General features: G+C 34.2%; 1 protein-coding gene across 5 annotated transcripts in view; it reads right to left on the bottom strand.

The window, feature by feature from the left end:
• KCNT2 (potassium sodium-activated channel subfamily T member 2) overlaps nucleotides 1–20082 on the bottom strand; it is a 373164-nt gene that overhangs the window by 27214 nt on the left and 325868 nt on the right. The gene's annotated exons all lie outside the window — the stretch shown is intronic.

Genomic DNA, 20082 nt, shown 5'->3' with positions numbered 1-20082 from the left:
AAAGAAATGCATATTGGTAATTAGATATTTTAGGAATCATGTAGCCTGGAGTTATATTCTTATTTTTTGCTAATATCTTAATATAATTATATATCTCATGAGAGTTTTTATAGAAAGAGCAAAATCATAATCATTGATACTAATTTTCTGCTACTAAAAAATTAGAAAATATGTTTTTTGAACTTATATTTGAACCAGATAAAATATGCTTGCATCCTCCAATATAAGTTTCTTTATAAAAAGAATTTAATTTTTTATGTATCAGAGTTATCTTATCAAATGACTACTAGCATAGAGTTGTTTGAAACCACAAGCAAAAGAACTAGATATTTTATAACTTTATTCAAATAAAGTCAATGTAACGGACTTTTCTCAATTTGCTCCTAGTATTTCACATGAAATTTAAATAAGGATTATAAAAGTTGTTTTATTTTTGGAATTAATAATATTTTTTAAGGTTTTAAAATTATTGCTCTTTCTAAAGAAGGCATTGGCCTGAACTTTATAAAATGTGAATTTCTTTATTTGCTCATATGACCCAGAGGAAAACAAAAAGTACATTTTATTTAATTCATGCATTAATTATTCACCACATAAAATGTTTTCTGATGGAATTACAATATATTTCAGGAACTGTTCTCAGTGTTCTAAGTGAAAATGTGTTGTAAATATTAGTATTTCACAAATGTATTCTAGAATCACAAATAAAACTTAAGTCAGGCTATTCTCCATAGGAGGGAAAAACAATGAACATATTCATAAAGTCTATTTTGATCTACTCTTTTACTACTAAATCTGATTTTAAAGTAAGAAGCTTTCCTTTGATTACAGGAAAGTTTCCTGTTTCAAAATTGTTGCTTTTCATACCAGAAAGTCATATGAACTGCAACACGGTTCAAAGCAGAAAGCCTTACTTTCTCAAGCATGCACATGCAAAGGGACAGCTTCCTGCATTTTATTCTGCATAAGAGCCATGTTTAGGAATCCTGCTGTGTTTCCTGTCTGTGAATGGAAGTTTGAGCTTCGCCTACAACATGCATGTGTCGCTGGCTTCCAAACTAATAGAATTTAAATTACCAAGTTAAGTAAGGTCAGGAGGCAGATCCAACAAGATCCTTTAAAAGTGAATATGAATTATAGAGGCTCAGTCAATGCCTTACACACAATTCCGAGTGGCAAGCTATGCAATCGTCTCACACTTAAATTCAATAAAAAATGTAAATATTCACTCACATTTGTTCCAAAACAGCACTGTAGAAGAGTGATATCAAAACAATTTGTTTAACCTTCATAGCTTCATGATAAGAGACTATTTCTCTCTTTTTTAGATTGAATTATTTCTTTTTTTAAAAAAATTAGAGTATAGTTAATTTACAATGTCGTGTTATCAATAGTTTCAGGTGTACAGCACAGTGATTTAGTTATATACATATATAAATAATTCAATCTAAACAAGAGAGAAATAGTCTCTTATCATGAAGGTTAACAAATTATATATATTATACATATAATTTTTCAGATTCTTTTCTCTTATAGGTTATTACAAGATATTGAATATAGTTCCCTATGCTATACAGCAGGCCCTTGTTGGTTATCTATTTTATATGTAGTAGTGTGTATATGTTAATCCCATTGGGATAAGAGAACATTTCACCCAAAATATAGAAAACTCATTTTAGCTATAGAAATTTAGGTTGGAAGTATTAAAAAATTTAATACCATGGTTTTGCAGTAATGGATACCTTTATAAGTCTTAACTTACTCTAGTTTTACCTGGTTGATAATATACTGAAAATCCTCTTCTCTGAAAGTAAAATACATAAACCCTTGAGTAATATCTACCATCAGTAAAGAATATCAATCTTTGTTCAGTAATTTCAGTTTATGTGTACTTTGTGGCAAAAATGAAAACATGTTAGTTCATTCATATTTATATACTTGGCTTGCAGAGATTCTTGAATCACAATATTAAGTTTATTTGAAGTAATCTTTCTAGTCATAAGTCCCTGTAATAGTTTGATTCCTACAAATATGTGACCAAATACTCAAGATATTATGCCCATATAATGTCACTGACAATTCAAGTCATGGAACTGTAAGTTATAAATATTTCAAGGGAGAGATTGGAGATTCGCTTCTCTTCCAGGTAGAGGATACAATAATATTTGTCTTTGTGAATGCTTCCTCTTAGTTATGTGTACCAGGAATTAAATCAAGTATATATTAGCTAAATAATACTGGATCCCCTATTCACCATTGTTTTGAATTCCCTAGGGAAACGATATCATGATTTATACAAAAAATCCATAGGACTCACAAGGCATTTTTATCATTATTTCAATAAAAGTAACATCTCTTTTTATATATCAGTTTAACTAAAGAAAAAGGGAATTAGAAGGAATTGGGGATCAATTTTAAGAAATCTAAACTGACAATACACAGATTGTTCTCTACATGTTTGGAATTTGTATGTCTTTCTCCCATCCTTCCAGTATAACATAATAAAAAGTACTTTGAATTTTTCTGCATTAAGATACACAAATTTGATTGATATTTTGGATATTTCCTAGCTCTGTGCCTACAATAAACTGTGTAACCACTATGTAACATGAGAATAATGATGCCCATTTTCTACCTCATAGAAATGTTGTGCAAATTCATATAACACATTAATATATAAAGAAAACATGTCACCTGTAACCTTCCACACATAATAATAATATTAATATATCCTAGTAAGAATGATGATCCATAGTATCAGTTACCATGGTAATAAACTGAGTTATTCTATTTCTGGGTACTGAACGTGTGTACGCACACATGTGTGTGCCTCTTTGTTTTAAAAGAAGGTCAACTTATAAATATATTTTCCTGGTGCCATTTCATCACCTGATTGTAACTCTATTGTGTTCCTAACATGACATCATGACCTACTGGAAATAGAGTAGTGCTAGGATACACGAACGTGCCTTCATCGTAGGACTTTTCCTGAACGTAGAGTCAGGGTTATAGAGTGGTTAAAAGCAAGTATTCTGGCATCAGATAGAGCTGGGTTTAAATACAAGTTCTACCACTTGCCAGTTCTGTATTCTGGTTATGTAACTTAAAAGATTATCCCCGGCTCCCTATCTGAAAAATGATAATTATATTATTACTTTGCTCAAAGTGTTTTTCCAAGCAAATCTAAAAGATGACTCATGAAAAGTGCATAATATAGTGACTGTCTCAGCAAGTGATCAGTAAATATTAGTAAATATTATGGTTCATAATCTTATATGAAAATACCATAAAAGGGAGAAAAGAAAAATAAATAATTATGAGGAGCTATATAAAAGTGAAGTATAAGTATGAAAAAGGAATGACTCATATTTTGGTCCAGCTTCTCTACCAGTGACTATATTTCATAAGAAATCAAGGTGCTATAATCAAATTCTTGGGGGTGAAGTTTCCTCGGTTAAAGTTTTGTGAAATTTGAAAAACAAAATAGGTATTTAAGTCAAAGGGGAGATTTATTATTCTGTACTGCTTCTACAAATTATTTTTCACTATTTCTATGAATAATGGGAGAACTCTGGCTTGACTTTTTTATTGTCAGAGCCTAACATAATTATTAACTTGAAAAACCAAAGTTTAACACTAATGTTTGTGAGAATGAAAAAATATATTTTCATATTGCCATGGTCTGATCTGAATGTTTGTGTCCTCTCAAAATTCATACGTTGAAATCCTAATTCCCAAGGGTATTCGTAGGTGGGGACTTTGGGAAGTGATTAGGTCATGAGGGTGGAGCCCTCATCAGTGGGATTAGTGCCCTTATAAAGGAGATCCCACACTGCTTCCTGGCCCCTTCTACCATGTGAGGATGCAAGGAGAAGTCTGTGACCAAAAGAGGACCCTCACTGGACAGTGCTGCCACCCTGATCTTAGGCTTCTAGCCTCCACAGCTGTGAGAGATAGATTTTGGTTGTTTATAAATTACCCAGCCTGTGGTGTTTTGTTACAGCAGCCTAAATGGACCAAGACACATATTGTACATGAAATGATTCTAGAAACATATTTATATAGTTCAATAAGGAAATGAAAAATTCATATGGCTACTCCAACAACAATTTTTATATACATTTAAAATGTCATCTTTTTTTAAGTTATATTATTTTCCAAATATTTATCAAACAGTATGGTTGAAAAAAGCTAAAAGTGTATCTTCATAATAGTAAGACTGGAAAACTGAAAAGTAAGAAAATGTTTCTTATGCTTAAAACAGCTTAATTACCTTAATTTTTAGAAAGGTAGAAAGTGTCAGATTGATAAAATATATGAGACATTCTTTCCCACACTTCACATGTGCGCACACACACACAGCTGACTCTATTCAACTTCTCTCAGCTTTTTATTGAACAGTTATTCATGTCATAGGTTATTGAGCATCTGTGGAACAAAGTGGTATTTTAAAATAAATCAATTCACCCAGTAGTTTGAAAGTGTTTGTAATCTGGATTCGTGGCTCCCTTAAGAATAGTTTTACAGCCTTTATAATAGACTTAAACTGTGCTAGCTGATTTATGTCTGAAGACATTCTGAACTGTTGCTAAAGAAAAATACAGAGGAAAATGAAATCACTGGAGATGTGTTAGTTGAACCTTATATGAAAGAATTCCTATAAAATGTTTTCCATTAAAATAGGTTAAATTATAATAATATTTGAAAGATCATCTAAATCTAAATCTACAAGCACCATGGCTAGTAACTCTGGGTCCCCTGGAAATTTCTTTTTATCAGTAAAAATCCACAGAAAGACGTTTCTCCATTTTCAATAAAGACTCAGTTTAATAAGTTCATTTAGTCTGTGGTCTAAGAAGAGATATAAAATAACTAGTTACATTGTATTTAGATGTATTTTCAGAATCACAGAGATAATTAAAGAACAAACAATATTATGGTCTAAAAAATGCTGTATTTGGAATCAAATGCTAAGTTGTATTTTTAATCACATCAGGTAAATGCTTCATGACTTTGAGCAAATCAACTGAGCTTCTTGAAAAATAGTGATAATAATACTTATCCTGGTTTTCATAGCAAAAATAAACAAAACTTACAAGAAAATAGTAGTAAAAATCTCACCAAAATTCTAAAACCAAATAATTTCTCAAGAATTCAGGCTCAAATAATAGATTTTCTAAAGCTAATAATTTGATAGAATAATGAACATTATTCCAATCTCTTGGCTTCATCCATATCTAAAAATAAGATAATTCATCTACATGTTCTCTTAGGCACCTTTCAATTTTATCTGTTATTCTATGAATATAAGGTTTACTAGTAGTAGGTAGAATCTCCATTAACTATTAACTCACCATTTCAATCCAATAACTTCAAAAGTCAATGTTTAATTTTATGTCCAAGTGAAAAAAATTTTCAGATTCTCTAAAGATAATGTTGAATAATCTACAAATTTATGTTACTTATTTTTCACTATGGTCAGACCACATGTTTTCCTCCTCCTCCCCCTCCCCTTCCCCCTCCTTCTTTTCTTTCTCTCTCTGTCATATGTAACACCTATCTTTCTGTTATTATCTGTAAGAGAAAATCAAACCTAGTCAGTTACTTTTCTATTTATGAGTTAAATCTCATTTTTGATTATTTGTTTGTTCTAAATGTACAATTAAGTTATATATTCACACATTTTTGGTTTTCCGTGTGTGTGTGTGTTGTATGTGTGTTTAATTAAATCTCTGCTTTCTTTGCCGTCTGTGAAATTTGAAACTTGGCTAATTTATTATCTCGATATTATTTCTCACATTGGTCATTAATTTTTTTCCTTTGAGCCTTCAAAACTGTCATTCAGAAACAGCTAGTGTACAAGGGTTTCAATTACCTAATGCCTTTCCTAGTGCTTTAAGCCCAGAAAATCTTACTTTTTTCTTCTTTGTTTAGGATCTTGAATACTATTATCATGAACTTGCTAACTACATGGTGGATGTTTTCCCTTAAAATTTAACTAATTCATCTCAGTTCATAAGAACAAATTGAGAAATAATTTTGACCTGATTTTAGTTGTTTTTACTAGGAGTCTTGTAAAGTGTTTATAAATATGTAGGTGTTAGTTGGCATATATGTTACTCATTTTATTTTTTATCACATGCTTAGGAAGTTACACTCCAAAAGAACTACTTCAGTTTTTAAATTTTTACAGACCAAAGTCTGAGGAGCATGTTTGGGAATGGATATTAAGGGTACGGTGTAATGGTGGAAAAAACATAAAGTTGGATCGGGCAGGATTTATTGGGCTCACTAAGCATTTAATGTTACAGCCTGGGGAGTCAGAAAGGGTTCTTAAAGTTGTAACAATTGGTACAGGAGGCAGGGTATCCAGGCCACGACTGCCAGCTACGCAGTTTTATGTTGCATTTATTCAGTCGTCCCATGCTTCTGTTTGGATTTAACCAACCTAAGTTAGAAGCTTCAATAATTGGTATTTAAGGACAAGAGTATGGAATTGTGCTCTTGTTAAAGTGGTTAAAGTGTTAAAGTGGTCCTGTGTCATATGTCTCAGACTTATCTGAGTGTTTCATATTGAACCGTGTGCCTAGATTCCAGTAAGGAGCACGACTGACATTAAGTTCAGAGAATTATCCTTATCCTGTGACCAGTGTTTGTGTGTCTAAAGCAGGCATCAATCCGCATTGCATTGAGCATTCAGGGAAAATGCTGATACCCTGAGCATCCTACAGCTGGATTACGTGGTTGCTTGTGTGAAGGAAGAGTAGTTGCCATGCTGAGATCCACATTCCTGAATACAGCTCATTCGGACCCTACAAAATGCTTCTGCTGCTGCTGCCTATGCTTCTGGAACAATAGAGTTGCTGATCCCCATAGCAATAAGGAGAAGTGCCCACAGGTCCCTGTGGCACAGCCAAGGGGTGAATTCAAAACTGAGTTAAGCCTCAGGTCCTTAAAATCCGACAAAGCAATGATAGAGGCCCATAACTCTGAAGATACTGACTTCAGACTCTGGAGCAGGAGACGTATACATATGAACAGGGTAGAAAAGAGCTCCCAGAGTGTCTACCAACCAGAGACAACAGCAGCAACAAAACTGGAGGAAATAAACAACTGCAACAGAAGTCCACAATTAGTCCAACTAGAAAATTCTTAATTTACCAAAAGAGTTTATTAAGACCAAGAAAAATACAATAAAAAGGGAGCTAATTGGCTTTGTGCCTCTACAACATAGGTTCCAAATTAACTTTAACATCTCCTGAGATGTACCGATTGGGGTTCTTTAGGGCCTTCTTTTCTCTTTGAGTTGGAGCTCAAATTATAGTTATGACTGAAGATCTCACTACTTTTAAACAAAGACTCTAAATATGGAGATTGCTCTAAAATTAAGGTAATCTCTATACTCTTAGCGGAGTTATCAAATATAAAATAGAGGACAAAGAGGTATGCCTCATCTTAACCATTAGAGCTATCTATCACCTTGCCTAAATTTCCCATGGTCATAACACCTATGGCCCCAAAACATCCCCTAGTAGACATGCACACTCTTCCAATGAGTAATAAATTAAAATTGAATGAAATAAAACTTTTGGTGCTTACAATCAGTTGGACAAAATGGGACCCTATGAACCTTCTGTCTGCCCAATATAGTTAATAAAATCTCCAAGGATTGTACAGAGCTTTCAAGGATTGAAACCCATTATAAGAACTATTTAGAGAACAGATGATAATCACCACTGCTTCTCCGTTTAACAGCCAAACTGACCTGTTCTTAAATCTGTTCTTAAACCTGGAAAGAATGAATGGTGCCCCACAGTAGACAGTCCCACCCTTAGTGCCCTGCTCCCACATATTAAGGTGCCGTGCCCAATATTGTTGAAATTACTGAATCTATTCAGTTGGCAACTGGTAAATACTTTGCAGTCATAAATTTGACTAATATGATTTGTTCAGTGCCTGTTTTGACGGACTCAGCCAGTTTCCCTTCACCTTCGAAGGGACAGAATACTCCACTTAACTATACATGCGGCACCTCAACAGCCCTGCAATCACACACAGGCTTCGCGGGCAAGATCAACACTGCATCCAACTTTCTCTGGAGTACAGGTATGTCATGACATTGATGACTTGACTTATCATTCAAGGAGATTCATTTGACACCCTCATTCAGGACACAGAAACATTCACAAAGGAGCTCACGAACAGGGATGGGCCACTGTCTCACACAAAGTACAAGGTCCCCTCAACTTAGGAATATTTCTAGACATTATTTGCTCAGTCAAGAGGTTCTCTATCTCTGACACTTTCGAGAAATAATTATTGATCTGTGAGTACCGACAATATTAAGACAAATCTAATACTTTTAGGCCTTTGGGTTCTGGAGACAACGTATTTCTCATTTACAATTTTTTTAAAGCTCATGTATGCTGCTACTCACAAACTGGCCTACACTGAATGAGGTCCATTACAAGAAAAGACTCTAAATTCTCTCCAAATAGCAATACAACAGACAATTGCATTAGTTTCACCTTTGCCTCCTCTGCCTCTACCCCCAGATTCCTTCACTGCAGAGGCCTCCTCTAGGACCTCCTGGAGACTCTGAACCACTCACAACAGCTAAGTTGTCCACGGGCTTCCACTGCAAGAAACTGTCCTCCTTGGTCTCATGCTCGCACCATCAGAGCAGCAATTACAAGGCATGTATTTACATAACATTTACATAAAATTAAGGGTAATATGAAAATTAAGGGCCAAAATTTATGACAGATGTGGTACAAAGAAAATTATATAAACTTGAGTAGATTTGAAAGGATGACTAAATGTTGAGAAGGAGATCTGTGTCTGATTTCAAGAAACATACACTTGGGCTTCCCTGGTGGCGCAGTGGTTGAGAATCTGCCTGCTAATGCAGGGAACACAGGTTTGAGCCCTGGTCTGGGAAGATCCCACATGCCGCAGAGCAACTAAGCCCGTGAGCCACAACTACTGAGCCTGTGCGTCTGGAGCCTGTGCCCCGCAACAAGAGAGGCCGCGATAGTGAGAGGCCCGCGCACCGCGATGAAGAGTGGCCCCCGCTTGCCGCAACTAGAGAAAGCCCTGGCACAGCAACGAAGACCCAACACAGTCATAAAAATAAAATAAATAAATAAATAAATAAATAAAGGGGAAAAGATGGTTCAATAAAAAAAAAAAGAAACATACACTGAACACTTGTGCAAGGCACTGTCCAAGGCACGTGGGATACAATAATGAAAAGATAGATGATAGATGTGGTTTATCGATAATTCCCTAATTTCAAATCTTATACCTCAATATCCTCAGTTGGAGAGTATGAAGTAGAAGAAAAGTGAGAAATTAAGAATATGAGAAGAGGTAGAAAAATGGATTATCTTGGAGTCCAGGAAGATGTATTTCTCATGGAATGGAAGGGGTGATGAATATTGTCAAATAGTTCCTACTGCAGCTTTTCTTCCCTCTAACACAGGGGTCACCGGTCTGAGGAACCGGGCCGCACAGCAGGAGGTGAGCTGCGGGTGAGCGTGAAGCTGCATCTGCCCCTCCCCATCGCTCACATCACCGCCCGAACCATCTCCCCACCACGGCCCGTCCATGGAAAAACTGTCTTCCATGAAACCGGTCCCTGGTGCCAACAAGGTTGGGGGCCGCTGCTCTAACATACATGTCATAAATAATATCTGTCATTACAGAGACATGAGGAAGAGGAAGAAAAGTTATAAAAGGTCATTACTTTATCTAGGACCATAGCATTGCCCTATGATGGAAGTTTTTTTTAGTAAAGGTTAGGCATCTTCCACTCATATAAGTATGTTATAGAAATTATTGGTGATCTTGAGAAGTGAATTTTCTAAATAGCAATTTGAAATATTTAATAGTTAATATGTCTAACATATTCATTGCTTTTTTGAGTTGTGGTGTTCAGAAATACATTTTAAGTGTTCAGTGAAATTGCCTTAATTATGTCATGTTTCTATATCATATAGCTCTATCAATGCAGCAGCACTACTTTCTTTCATTGTTTTTCTTATGAACTCAGGTGACCTTCTTTCACTGTGCAACAGTGGAATGTTTTTATCTTTTCTGAAGCTATAACATTTATTTTCTCCTCAAAATAATGTATTTTTAAGGTGAAGTAATAATATTATCAGCATCAAAATTATCATTACTGTACATTTTGTAACTACCTTTTTTGTAGGTCTCAAGGCATTTCTTCACTCTTCTAATGGTTATTTAATATTGACTGTTGTATTTCATGTTGATATGTGTCTGGTAGGTTAGAATCAAAGTCTGGCTCAAATCTAGACTAATTTCATCCTCATTAACTTTTAGTTCATTAAGAAAACTAAAAAGCAGTTTTCTTTAACCAAATGATTCATTTTACAGCTAGAAATAACCAAATGTGTCAACATATTTTCTTTCTACATAAAACGTCCTTTTGGGGTACATATGTTTTGGTTTTTATGTATTGTACATACTTATATATGTGTGTGTAGAGAATTTTCTTATACACCTGAATAGCTTTCAACTCCAAATTTGACTTATAAACAAAGAATCAATAAATGGAAGAGTACTTATTAAGCACACAGGTTCAACACAGCAAGAAAGGCATTCAGATAGTTTACATGATCAGAATCATAGTTTCATTGCCAGCTCTGTCATCTTCACAGTACAATTCTCACTCATCATTTTCTAGAAGTTTCTAGAATTACAGGAATACATAGCCTAAAGCAATGGTTTCAACCACATGTATATGTGTGTGTGTAGACCCTACATACTGTAGGGTAGGTGAAGGGGTCTATCATTCTATCACCTCCAGAATCTTACAGTACAGAAGAAAACACCTAAGCATATAAAGTTAAAAAAACTATTATAGCGATTTCAATATGAGTATAGCATCAATTCCACCATACCCAAACATTTTACACACACACACACACACACGCACACACACACACAGTCCTCTTCTCTTTTTCAGCATTTGAGAACCACCTTAAAGCATATAACAGTTATGAATAAGTGAGACTGTGGAAAGAAAATTTCTATGATATATGTAATGTCTTAACTAAGGAAGAGATTCAATGCTATAAGACTTGGTGGATATGAATATTTATATTCTTATGTAAAGAATCTATATAAAACGGTATTATTGATCCAAGTATACTGTTGCTGGGCGATCATCACTCCCTTATTAAGACCTAGATGGCTTAGATCAACCTTATAACTTTCTATTCAGTTCTGATTTTGTAGACTCCAGCACCCATGCAACAAGAAGTAGTGACTGAAGGCTTACTTTACTTCCTGTGGCAGGGTAAAGTGAAAGAATGATGTCGTGCAGTTTAAGATATTAAGGGAACAGAAAGCCATGACTATGTAGTTAAAATAAAACAAATAGATTGGATGCATTTAAATAGCTTCTTGCTAATAAGTGTGCCAGGGAGACTCTTTTTTCTCTTTCCCCCTCCCCCAAGCCACACAGCACGCAGGATCTTAGCTCCCCAACCAGGGATGGAACCCACACCACCCCCTGCAGTGGAAGCTCGGAGTCTTAACCTCCGGACCGCCAGAGAAGTCCCGTGCCAGTGAGAGTCTTAAGTTAAGGTACGTAAATAATGCAAGTAAAAAATGCTTTCCTGGCGTTGAAAATAAGATAAGAATTAGTAGAGCTAGGAAATATTATTAAAAAGAATAATAAAATGGACTAAAAATATTCGAGTCAAATTTTTATAAGAGAAAAGTGAAAGAAAATTACAGGTGAGCTGAGACCCATGGTGTGTGTGTATGTGTGTGTGCCTGTGTGTGAGTGTATGAATTAGAATGCCCTTGAGGTTAGTGAATATATCTATTTTTGATCATATTACAAGGTATTTATCCAAATCACAGGAATACTTACTATTATTTCATTTATAAATTTAAGTGTATTGACAGAGACATTTTCTGAAGCAGTGTTATCCACTCAAAAATGAAGAACCAGTGAAAAATTGAGATAAGATCTATGTTACTCTATGTAGCCTGGCACAGAATTGTTTGCCATTAACTATGAACGATTCACTTAACACATTTCTGCCTTTTTTCTAACTGATGAAGTGATAATAATAAATCTCCCTACTTAACCTCCACTCTGCTATGTGTTGAGAACAGCCCAAGTTCACACACAGCTAGTAAAAGTAGGAGCCAACTTTTAAACATAGATTATCTGGCTCCAAGTCTAGTGCTTTTATGGTCAGACAAAATAACTGAATAAATAAATCTTCCCAGGAACAGGGACAGAGGAGAATAAAGAATGGCTAGAATATAGGAACTTAAAATTCGGCAACAAGCAATTGACTTGGTATGACAGGCATCAAACATCCACCATTAGGCATCGTTAATCTGTGTGTATTATGCAAGACACTGAAGGGAAGAGAATTTGGATATTGTGAATCCACCCGGAAGTAATTAAATCCAAGAATAGGCATGAAATGTTCATGTCCACTTTCTGAGAAATCTTTCTGGCATGTTTACTGACTCATTCCAAGCACCTAGATGAGAACATCTGGACCTTAGTGGTGCTCAGTAAATATCTGTAATTCTGGAAGATTATAAGACAGAAAGTATCTGGCAGATAATGAGTTTGTTTTTCATGTTTAGGAATTAGAACAGGGAGGGCAGAGAACAAAAATTTGCCATCCCTCAGCCTCGAAGTAATCATTGAAACCACAAGATACACTGAGTGCTACAAAGCCGTGTGTTGAAAAGAGGAAAGACTATACACACAGCTTTGGTAAATCCCCAGTTTTGGTTCAAGTGGCAATTCCCATGTTGATCCCCTAACAAAGCACTTTGGGATCTCAAAGCAGATGGTGGAAAAGAGAGAGGTGGCCAGAAATTGGTAGAAGCTCCTACAGCGAAACCTAGTGATTAAAAAAACAGGCTCTGATGTCAGAAAGTGATAAAGTTCAAATCCAGGTCTGCTACTTCCTAAGTTTTTATTTTATCAAGTTAATGTGTCTAAGTCTCTGCTCATTTACAAATGGGAATAATATCACCTGCCATATTAACTTGCTGGGCAGATTAAATAAAACAAGAAAGAGTTTAGCATTGTTCAGGCATCGAGATTAATGCTCTGGGAGAGATGATCTGCAGTGAAGTTTAGCCCACCCTTAGGTAGATAATGGAGTACTTTCTGGAATCTCAAGATGAAGCCCCATCCTAGGGTAGGAGGTGAAGGTGATCGCTGCCTCTCCTTGGGGTCCTGAGTTCTAGAGCCAATCCCGAGACAGGAGATTAGACAAACCTTCAGATGGAAGATCACAGTAGCAGCATCTAAAATGAGCTGTTATAGGCAGAAACTGAACAGCAAAAAAGGGGAAAAAGAAATAAACCAGGGAAAACAGGGAAAATAGGAGTAATTCATGATATGAAAACTAAGGATAAGAGAATTTTAAGATGTAAGAGATAATGAACCCTGTTAAAGTTTCTACAGTGCTTAAACAAATTACAACTAATTTAAAATGCCAATGATTTGGCTAAAAGAGATTTTTAATAATTGAAGAACAGTACTGATAAAGTAGTGGGGGAAAAAACTGGGAGATAAGTAATAGAATGGACAGCATACATGAAGTCCTCTGAGAGTTTAACAGCAAGAGTAAAATAAGAAAAAACAGAAAAAAAGGAGAAAAATTTCTTGAGATTTGGGGAAGCCTGAACATATTTGAAGGGAGAGAGAAAAAAAACAAAACAAAACAAAACTAGAGGTGGAAAGGACAGAAATTGTACAAGAAAAAACTGGAATTACAAGGATAAGCATATTTTAATATCTAAAGTACAATTAGAGCTTTTTCTTCATAAAAAGGATGGTGAGAAGGATACTTATATTGGAAGACTCAAACTTCCGAGCAAATTAAACGGAAGACACTTTATTTATATAGGGAATTGACTGGAGGATTTTGAGACCTAGAATAGTAACTATGAGAAAGAAAGCAATCAGAGGAAAAAAGTTATGAGTCAACTTGTAATTGGCAATGAAAAGTCAGAAATGAGCCAAACCTTTGATTTTCTGCATCTGAAATGGTAAGTTAGAGAAAAGAGGAGACAGTGAAGGTTGACATCTGAATAAAAAGTGAAGAACAACACTTTGAATCAACATGGAAAACTACAATAGAGCTAAAACCTACATTTAAAAAATTAACTCTACTTTCAAACATGAAGCTATAAAGTTTTTTAACAAATGAAAACTTTGTTCTTACTGGGACATGGTGTGACCACTAACTAGTGTCTCTACCACTGTGGACCAGGTCTGGACTCACGCCCTAGAAAGCCTTTAGGAGAGGCAAAGTGAAGCAACTTGGCTTGTGACATGTTCCTAAAATACTTCCTAAAATAATGTCTGCCAGTTCATTATAAATAAAATTAAATTTTATTTGTGAATCAGGTCAGGTCAAATGCTGGTACAAATTTAAAATTTTATAAATATATGTTTGATCTCATTTGAGCTCAAAGAATTACAAAACATATTCTAATAAAGCAACCGTAAGAACCCTAAGACGAGCTCCCCAAACCTTGCATGTGCCAGAGCTGTGTTCTGCATTGAACTAGAACTTAAATTTGCACCACCTGTGATAGCTGGAAGCCCTGAGCAGCTTCATGCTAAACAAACATTACTATTTTCTATGTACCATCATGTGAAAAAGGTCGGAAAGCATCTAAAACATTATTCTTACAGCCCAAAGTGAAGCCTCCTTAGTAAATATTTAGTAAATTCCAAAGGAATACATATATGGGAAAACAAAATTAGAATAGTTAAAAATATAATAAAGCTAGAGCTTATTAAACCTTAAATAATTTAGGATGTTCAAAATAATTTAATAAACAGAATTTGCATTTATTACATGGATTCAAATCTATGATGTAGAGAAAACAACAGTCACTCTGTCAAAATGTTGGGTATTATGATAATATAGAACTTCTCTCCAAAATTCAACAAGCTCAAAAATAGACTCGTACCTTTGGTTGGTAATTTTGGCACACAACTTTTACACTTGTGACTGTGTTCTCCCAGTGGGCTGAATGGTACCACTGCTTTGACATTCAAAATGCAATTTTTAAAGTTGAAAATGTTTATATTTGTAATAGTTTCTTTAATTCTATTTAATGCTTGGGAGTTTGTGTTAAGTACTAAGGCCATAATGACAATTATTTATCGTGATTTACATGAAGAAAATGGAAAATAAAATTAAAAATGCAAATCACATGAAGATAACATCAAGGTTTCAGGAATATAAGAAGTGTATGTAAACATACACAATGTATTATTAAGAATTTTTTTATTGTAGTAAATCAATGATTTTCACAGGTTAATATTATCAAACATTAAAGTGATGGCTTCTTCATGACAATAAATTAAAGCTATTAAAGAATAAATTCAGCATTAAAAAGTGTCCCAGAGGAATCCATCACAGGTCCTGTTGTTCCCATAACCATTTCTAGGGGGTCCAGCCTACATAAGAAGCAAACTAAAGGTATGTTTTATATAAAGACCCCCATTCCCTTTCAGTACCAGCTGATTGCATTGAAGGTGGCACCTCCCTTGAGGACAATCTACAGCCAGTAAGTGACTAGCTAGTAATGACACCACACAGTAAAATATGTGATTGGATTAATACATAAACATAATTTGAAGACAAACAGGTAAAATTTGGAATCAAATTAGGGAAATATAAATACACTAACTTGAAAATAGAGCATTTAAAAGCATTTCAGCTTACTTGTTTTCTTTTAAAATCTGAAATATTGAATTCAATCTTTAATATTCTTTTCATTTAATAACTGAATTAATATATTAGACAATTTGAGGAAAGGGAGACAAACAAAATACTTACTTGTGATGTTATTTCTCGACACTGACACAAAGTGAGGGAAAAAGAAACACACAAAATACAATTTAAACAATGACTAAACAATACATACACAAACCAATCAGCAACAGGACAGTATATGACAGATACCACAGAACACATAATCTAATTATGTGTTTGATTATTTATCATAGCACTTTTGAATAAAATTAGGTAAAGAATAAGCTAATATTTAAAAAATTTGCTAGAAACTTGTTCTTGTTAGATTTTTTTTCTAAAATCATCTTTCTAAGATTTGATAGAAAGTTAATGTGGTGCTAATAGAAAATAAAACAATTGATAAGAGCTTATGAAAGTGCTATATTCATGAGAGGATACTGACATAATCATTGATATTCAATAATCACTATTGGTATTAATAGCTTTACTATTTAAAAAATTTTAGACCTTAAAATAAGATTGTTTTTTCACCTCTATGTATACATGTAAGTAACTTTATAGAAATAGTCTTAGTTTTCACATAGGCTATAGAGGCTAAAAATTGATCTGCCCAGTCAACATATAAACCCTAAATATTTAGGGGTTATAAAAATCATGCTATCTTGTTCTTCAGTTCTGAGGAATAATATCTTCATTCCTCAAAAGGTAGAAGTGAAATTTTCAATTATATTCTTTGGTGTAATATAACTCAAGTCTAACCCATTATCTAGCATTCTCACTATTGTTACAAATATAAAAAATGCATAATAAATATATGAATATAGGCTCCTTGAAATTATTTGTCTGCAGATTCTTAACACTTGGCCCAATGAGTGAGTGAATAAATGCAGAGAACGGGCAGCTCGAGTTTCAAAACTATTTTATCTAAATCCTTACTAAAATCATTGTATTAATGTGATTTTATAAAATGAAAACTTTAATTTTAATAATATATTTAAAATATTACTTTCCAATTTAAGGGAACCCTCCCTTACTGTTGGTGGGAATGTAAATTGGTACAGCCACTATGGAGAACAGTATGGAGGTTCCTTAAAAACTAAAAATAGAGCTACCATATGACCCAGCAATCCCACTCCTGGGCATACATCTGGAGAAAACCATAATTCGAAGATACGTGCATCCAATTTAATTGTAAAAAGTTAATGGTTGGTAGATGGTTAACTATTACCTATGCACATTTTTAAAAAATATAGGATTTATTGATGATGAAGGTGAACAACAGAGTAACATATTCCACAAATTTATTGGTTATACTGTAAAGATGTTTGTATTTTAATATGCTTTAAAATGATCTCTTCCTAATTTCTAGTAAAATTTTCACTGGTCATAGTTCATTTCAAGAAAATGTGATTTTCAGTACACTGGAAAACTGAAGGCAAATACAGTTTCACATTTTCTTACCAAAAAATGAGAATAAATATTTTTATTAATTCAGAAGTTTTCAGATTTTGGAAAGTATCATATACTGAATAGTAGGTAATACCTTTGGAGGGTCTTGGGTAGCATTTTATAATAAAAACACTTCTGTAATGAAAAACATGAATATTCATTTTAAGGGGAATAAGTAAGTATTATGAAAAATCTCAGAACAGTTAAAAGTGAGGTTTTGCCACCAAATCAGTTTAGTAAGCTTTTTGAATTTGAGAATTATGGAGAAAATATTGTGGACAGAAATACTGTTCTCCTTTGTCCCCAAGAGAAGCACGAGTCCTTGTTGATCCTCTATTTATTTTTGGAACCAGGAGAGTATGGTATTTGTAACAATTCCCTGAAAAAGACATGTAGAGAGTGGTCTATTCCGGCTTGGTGTTGTACAATTAGGTGAAAAGGGGCTGATCCAGCTGTACCCGACTCTCCACGGACTGATTTTCCAGTCCCTGTACGCGCTCCCACTGTATGTTTGTCTTTGTATGAATCCCCCTTCCACCAATTTATAGCCCACAAGGAAAAAACTGAATAAGTGTGCCAGGGCTTTTATAAATTTCATGATTTTAACTATGTGTATTTTTTATCAGCACGTGTCTTTGCAAAGACACCTGCAAAAGGATTTGGTGCTTCCCCTCCTCCCACAGCCAAAGCAGTGACATAATTTAACTTTTTTCTCTATACACCAAATATGGGAAGATACTGAAGTCAGATTAGGAAATGATGTGGCATGAAAACCTGCATCTGCCTTTAAAATGTATTTTTTTCAACTCCATGAAAAAACAAGGAAGCAAGACCTAGATTTTTTATATTAGTTTATCCCTCCTACATTCTTATATGAAATGTTGACATTAAATTTAAAATATTTCATATATTTTGAATAGAATTGAATATTTAAAAGCCTAAACTGAAGAAACGATCAATGAGTGAGTCTGAAAATGAAATTTTACAGCTAGAAATTTATTAGTTGTTTTTATTAGTTATACATACATAGTTTAAATAGTCAGAAAATGTTATGGTTTGTTTTGAAAAATAGCAGCTCGCACCATGATCTCTTTTATTTTCCTCTCATAGGACCCAGCTACTTTTACCTCTTTTAGCTAGACATGTAGGTCCTTATCTTTGTGTCTCTATAGAACATGCTTGACTGTCATTTCTTAATTTTTTTTATCAGTTTCTACTTTTATCTATTGACTTCTCACTCTGGAAGAAGAGAGAGTAACTATCTTTTCCACCCACCATTGCCATATCCCATCATTTCAAAATGGTTGAAGTGTAATTTTGGTTAGATCAAAATTCAGGGCATATTATGACTACAATTTACAGGTGAAATACATGAGAAATGTGGTTACTATTCATTGCCAGCATAATTTTTTGATGTTGGTGGTGGTGATATTACTATTCCTAATTAATTAATTAATATTCCTAATTAATTAATTAATTCCAATTAATTTTATTAATTGCTTCATTAGATTTGTATTTGGTAATCCATCCTGAACTCTTTGGCAATTGTCTAATCTTTCTTTAAGACAGTGAGATGCATCATGTATCCTACGGCTTTCATTTTCCAGAAGAAAAATTTTCTGAAGCTTTCTGACCTGCTCCAGGTTGCACTTCTTGCCTGGTGCTCCTTTCATCACCTTCCTGACTTTTGCCTTGGCCTCATACTTGTTGCCAGGTTTCCATAAAGTGTCTGGTTTCTTTGCATACATGATTACTTCCTCAGTTTACTCATTCATTTTGGTGGAAGTAATTTCCTTAGAAAGCAGGCATGGGAGCATATGTTTGGAGAAAATGTTGAAATATGATTAATCCTACCCTAACACAAGTTTGGTAGTTTTGTCTGAATATGGAATTCTAGTTTGGAAATAATATTCCCTCAAAATCTTGAGGGCATTGTTCCATTGTCTTTTGGCTTGTAGTGTTGCTGGTTGAGAAATCCAAAGAAATACTTTGAATGTGACCTACCCTTTGGTTTTCTCTCCCATCTCTTTTAAGATCTTCTCTTTTCCTTCAGTGTTCTGAAATTTTATGATACTGTGCCTTAGTGTGAGCCTATTTTATTCACTGTGGTGGGCCTCTGGTGACCCTTCCCATTTGGAACATGTTCTGTTCTAGGATTATTATTAAGTTATTAAACTGATATTTCTTCAATTTGCTTCATTTCCTCTTTAGGGAAGTCTTAAAATTCAGATCTTAGACTCTTAGACCTCCTGGACTAGTTCTCTAATTTTATCTTATCTTTACTATTTTCCATGTCTGAATTTTTGCTCTAGTTTCTTGGTGGTTTCCTCAGTTTTATGGTACAAACTTTTTCACTTCTGCTCATGTACTACCAATCCCCAAGAGTTCGTTTTTACTCTAAATGTTCCTTTAAAAATACAGCTTCCTATTCATCTTTTATCCTTACAATATCTTATCTTTCTAATAATATTAATTATAGCTTTTCAATATAGAACTTCCCTAATACATATTTGACATATCCTATAATTCACCCACTTCAAGTGTAATATTCAAGGATATTTTAGTAAATTTACCAAGTTGTACAACACCATAAAAAAACTTTAGAATATTTCCATCACCCCAGTAAGTCCCATCATGTTCATTAACTGTTACTCTCCATTCCCTCCACCTCCCCCTGTCTTAGGCAATCACTAACCTACTTTCTGTCTGCATACATTCACCTTTTTTGACATTTCACATACTTGGAGTCATACAATATGTGGTCTCTTGAGTCTGTATTCTCCCACTTGACATAATGTTTTTGAGGTTTATCCAAGTCACAGCACATATAAGCATTTTGTTT

Source organism: Balaenoptera physalus (assembly GCF_965194825.1).
Source record: "Balaenoptera physalus genome assembly, chromosome: 1".
In the NCBI taxonomy this organism is placed as follows: Eukaryota; Metazoa; Chordata; class Mammalia; order Artiodactyla; family Balaenopteridae; genus Balaenoptera; species Balaenoptera physalus.
The sequence above is the reverse complement of the archived record's forward strand: the minus strand, read 5'-3'. Positions and strand labels throughout refer to the sequence as shown.